Genomic DNA, 6,113 nt, shown 5'->3' with positions numbered 1-6,113 from the left:
GACTCCCCCCCATAGACCTCCCTGAGGAACACCGACTCCTCCCCCCATAGACCTCCCTGAGGAACACCAACTCCCCCCCCCATAGACCTCCCTGAGGAACACTGACCCCCCCCATAGACTTCCCTGAGAAACACTTGCTGGAACTCCGGCTGAACACCGACTCCCCCCCCATAGACTTCCCTGAGGAACACCGAGACTCCCCCCCCCATAGACTTCCCTGAGGAACACCGACTTCCCCAAGGAACACCGACTCCCCCCCCCCCATAGACTTCCCCGAGGAACACCGACTCCCCCCCATAGACTTCCCCGAGGAACACCGACTCCCCCCCATAGACTTCCCTGAGCAACACTTGCTGGAACTCCGGCTGAACACCGACTCCCCCCCCATAGACTTCCCTGAGGAACACCGACTCCCCCCCATAGACCTCCCTGAGGAACACCGACTCCCCCCCCCCCCCATAGACCTCCCTGAGGAACACCGACTCCCCCCCCATAGACCTCCCTGAGGAACACAGACTCCCCCCCCCCATAGACCTCCCTGAGGAACACCGACTCCCCCCGATAGACTTCCCTGAGGAACACCGACTCCCCCCCCCCCATAGACCTCCCTGAAGAACACCGACTCCCCCCCCATAGACCTCGCTGAGGAACACCGACTCCCCCCCATAGACTTCCCTGAGGAACACCGACTCCCCCCCCCATAGACCTCCCTGAGGAACACCGACTCCCCCCCCCCCATAGACCTCCCTGAGGAACACCGACTCCCCCCCCCATAGACCTCCCTGAGGAACACCGACTCCCCCCCATAGACCTCCCTGAGGAACACCGACTCCCCCCCATAGACCTCCCTGAGGAACACCGACTCCCCCCCCATAGACCTCCCTGAGGAACACCAACTCCCCTCCCCCTAGACCTCCCTGAGGAACATCGACTCCCCCCCCATAGACCTCCCTGAGGAACACCGACCCCCCCCCCATAGACCTCCCTGAGGAACACCGACTCCCCCCCATAGACCTCCCTGAGGAACACCGACTCCCCCCCCCATAGACTTCCCTGAGGAACACTGACTCCCCCCCCATAGACCTCCCTGAGGAACACCGACTCCCCCCCATAGACCTCCCTGAGGAACACCAACTCCCCCCCCCATAGACCTCCCTGAGGAACACCGACCCCCCCCATAGACTTCCCTGAGAAACACTTGCTGGAACTCCGGCTGAACACCGACTCCCCCCCATAGACTTCCCTGAGGAACACCGAGACTCCCCCCCCCCATAGACTTCCCTGAGGAACACCGACTCCCCCCCCCCATAGACTTCCCCGAGGAACACCGACTCCCCCCCATAGACTTCCCTGAGCAACACTTGCTAGAACTCTGGCTGAACACCGACTCCCCCCCATAGACTTCCCTGAGGAACACCGACTCCCCCCTATAGACCTCCCTGAGGAACACCGACTCCCCCCCCCATAGACCTCCCTGAGGAACACCGACTCCCCCCCCCCATAGACCTCCCTGAGGAACACCGACTCCCCCCCATAGACCTCCCTGAGGAACACCGACTCCCCCCCATAGACCTCCCTGAGGAACACCGACTCCCCCCCCATAGACCTCCCTGAGGAACACCGACTCCCCCCCATAGACCTCCCTGAGGAACACCGACTCCCCCCCCCCCCATAAACCTCCCTGAGGAACACCGACCCCCCCCCCCCATAGACCTCCCTGAGGAACACCGACTCCCCCCCATAGACCTCCCTGAGGAACACTGACTCCCCCCCATAGACCTCCCTGAGGAACACCGACTCCCCCCCCATAGACCTCCCTGAGGAACACCGACTCCCCCCCCCATAGACTTCCCTGAGAAACACTTGCTGGAACTCCGGCTGAACACCGACTCCGCCCCCCATAGACTTCCCTGAGGAACACCGAGACTCCCCCCCCCATAGACTTCCCTGAGGAACACCGACTCCCCCTACTGGTGAAGTAATCCCAACAAGAACTTGTGAGTCCCCACCGGGGTAATTCAGACAGTTCTGATCAGTCGCTGGGATTCACACCGGCTAAAAGTGCTCAAAAATAAGCGCGTTGGAGAGGTAGAAAAAAGTTCAGAGGGCATTCACTTTATAAACAGATAAAAGTTTAATAAAAAGTTGCACTTACAAAAAATTACATAAAGTAGCACAAAAGTGCGAGCGTGCGGTACGGTCTGTGCTCTAAAATGTCACACTGCTAGCTCCTTGTCCGACGCGTTTCCCCTGTGCACAGGTGTCATGTGTATACAGGTGTATGAGGTGTATACAGGTGTATGGGGGTGTAAGGTGTATACAGGTATGTAAGGTGTATACAGGTGTAATGTGTATACAGGTGTAATGTGTATACAGGTGTATGAGGTGTAATGTGTATACAGGTATATGAGGTGTATACAGGTGTAATGTTTATACAGGTATATGAGGTGCATACAGGTATATGAGGTGTAATGTGTATACAGGTATATGAGGTGCATACAGGTATATGAGGTGTATACAGGTATATGAGGTGTAATGTTTATACAGGTATATGAGGTGCATACAGGTATATGAGGTGTAATGTGTATACAGGTATATGAGGTGCATACAGGTATATGAGGTGTATACAGGTATATGAGGTGTAATGTTTATACAGGTATATGAGGTGCATACAGGTATATGAGGTGTAATGTGTATACAGGTATATGAGGTGCATACAGGTATATGAGGTGTATACAGGTATATGAGGTGTATACAGGTGTATGAGGTGTATACAGGTATATGAGGTGTATACAGGTATATGAGGTGTATGAGGTGCATACAGGTGTAATGTGTATACAGGTATATGAGGTGTATACAGGTATATGAGGTGTATATAGGTGTAATGTGTATACAGGGGGTCCCCTAGTTACAAACATCCGACTTACAAACGACTCCTACTTACAAACAGAGGCAGACAACAGGAAGTAAGATGAAATCTACCCCTAGGAAGGGAAATTCACTCCTGTAAGTGCTATTTTGGGGAAAAGGTACCTCCACTGATGCTTTATCACCAAGGCTTGTTTCCACAACAACCCAAAATTTTCAAAATCCAATTGTCATTGGGACAGAAAGTGAGGTGAAATCTTCTGAACATGGGCACAGACAGCAAAACAAATGTTACAGGGGTGATAAACCTTCCCTATGCTATCCAAAAAGCTTAAAAATAGTTTTTTTGGCTGGAGCTACACTTAAAAAATGTACCTGTTCCGACTTACAAACAGATTCAACTTAAGAACAAACCTAAAGTCCCTAACTTGTTTGTAACCCGGGGACCCCCTGTACAGGTATATGAGGTGTAATGTGTATACAGGTGTATGAGGTGCATACAGGTGTAATGTGTATACAGGTTGTGACAGACTCACCCGGGACAGAGGCTTTTGGAGGGGACTGAATTCTAGCCTCTTGCTTACCGACTATGGGCCCTGGCATTTGAGGAAGCTACAAGCATTTAGTTATGTAATGCAAAAGGACATTATTAAGGAGGCCAGCTTGGGATGTTCTCGGCCAGCTTGGGACTCATATAGCAGATGTATGTGAAAGGAATTCTGATTAATGAGATCTGGAAAGCCCTGTGTGGCTTCTAATGCCGCGTACACACGGTCGGACTTTTCGTCTACAAAAGTCCAACGGACGCCGACGGACTAAAGCTGGTTGGTAATCCGATCGTGTGTGGGCTTCTCCGGACTTTCAGCAGACTTTTTCAGCCTCAAATCCGACGGACTTTAGATTTGAAACATGCTTCAAATCTTTACGTCGTAACTACGACGGACCCCAAAATCCGCTCGTCTGTGTGCTAGTCCGACGGACAAAAACCCATGCTAGGGCAGCTATTGGCTACTGGCTATGAACTTCCTTATTTTAGTCCGGTGTACGTCATCACGTACGAATCCGTCGGACTTTTGTGTGGTCGTGTGTAGGCAAGTCCGTTCGTTAGAAAGTCTGCTGCAAGTCCGCGGAAAGTCCGCCGGAAGTCTGTCGGACAGGCTGTCGGACTTTTGTAGACGAAAAGTCCGACCGTGTGTACGCGGCATAAGAGTATTTCACCCATTGTTGTTTGTGCTAATTAACCTTGCTATTGTATGAAGGAGTTCTGTGTTGATATTTATGATAATGTGTATTGTATAGTCGGTGAGCTAGGAGACGTGAAGTCTACCCTGAGAGGTCATATTTCGGAGTCCCCTAGTCTGGGTAAATGATTAGATAATTAGCTCATGTTAATTCTGTTTCTGGTTACAGGTGTATTGTTAGAGTAATATGAGCCGGAGGGAGGAACCTCCTCTTTTACTGTATATAAGATGTGTATACAGGTGTATGAGGTGTATACAGGTATATACAGCTATATGAGGTGTATACAGGTACATGAGGTGTATGAGGTATACTGTATATAGGTAAATGAGGTGTATACAGTTATATGAGGTGTATACAGGCAAATGAGGTGTATACAGGTATATATAGCTATATGAGGTGTATGAGGTTTATACAGGTATATGAGGTGTAATGTGTATACAGGTGTATGAGGTGTATACAGATGTAATGTCTATACAGGTGTAATGTGTGTATATAGGTGTATAAGGTATATACAGATGTAATGTATATACAGGTGTATGAGGTGTATACGAGTTTATATGAGGTGTGTATGAGGTGTATACAGATTTATATGAGGTGTATACAGGTATATGAGTTGTATACAGGTATATGAGGTGTATACAGGTATATGAGGTGTATACAGGTGTATGAGTTGTATACAGGTATATGAGGTGTATACAGGTATATACCTGTATACAGGTGTAATGTGTATACAGGTATATGAGGTGCATACAGGTGTAATGTGTATACAGGTATATGAGGTGTATACAGGTATATGAGGTGTAATGTGTATACAGGTATATGAGGTGTATACAGGTGTATGAGGTGTATACAGGTATATGAGGTGTAATGTGTATACAGGTATATGAGGTGTAATGTGTATATGAGGTGTATACAGGTATATGAGGTGTAATGTGTATACAGGTGTATGAGGTGCATACAGGTGTAATGTGTGTATATAGGTGTATGAGGTGTATACAGGTTTATATGAGGTGTATACAGGTTGAGTTGTATACAGGTATATGAGGTGTATACAGGTGTAAAGTGTATGAGGTGTATACAGGTGTATACATGTTCATATGAGGTGTATAAATGTATATGAGGTGTATACAGGTGTAATGTGTATGAGGTGTATACAGGTGTAATGTGTATGAGGTGTATACAGGTTCATATGAGGTGTATATAGGTATATGAGATGTATACAGGTCTATATGAGGTATAACGGTATATGAGGTGCACACAGGTGTAATGTGTATACAGGTATATGAGTTGTATACAGGTGTATGAGTTGTATACAGGTATATGAGGTGTATACAGGTTTATATGATGTATATACAGGTGTAATGTGTATACAGGTATATGAGGTGTAATGTGTATACAGGTATATGAGGTGCATACAGGTGTAATGTGTATACAGGTATATGAGGTGTATATGAGGTGTATACAGGTGTAAAGTGTATACAGGCATAGGAGGTGTAATGTGTATACAGGTGTATGAGGTGTATATAGGTATATGAGGTGTATACAGGTATATGAGGTGTATACAGGTATATGAGGTTTATACAGGTGTATATATATAGCTATATGAGGTGTATACAGGTATATGAGGTGTATACAGGTGTAAAGTGTATACAGGCATAGGAGGTGTAATGTGTATACAGGTGTATGAGGTGTATACAGGTGTATGAGGTGTATACAGGTATATGAGGTGTATACAGGTATATGAGGTTTATACAGGTGTATATATATAGCTATATGAGGTGTATACAGGTATATGAGGTGTATACAGATGTATGAGGTGTATACAGGTGTATACAGCTATATGATGTTTATACTGGTATATGAGGTGTAATATGTATACAGGTGTAATGTGTATACAGGTATATGAGGTGTATACAGGTGTATGAGGTGTATACAGGTACTGTATATGAGGTGTAATGTGTATACAGGTGTAATGTCTATACAGGTTTGTATGAGGTGTATAC

This window comes from Aquarana catesbeiana, linkage group LG01 (assembly GCF_042186555.1).
Source record: "Aquarana catesbeiana isolate 2022-GZ linkage group LG01, ASM4218655v1, whole genome shotgun sequence".
In the NCBI taxonomy this organism is placed as follows: domain Eukaryota; kingdom Metazoa; phylum Chordata; class Amphibia; order Anura; family Ranidae; genus Aquarana; species Aquarana catesbeiana.
Note: the sequence above shows the minus strand (reverse complement) of the source record.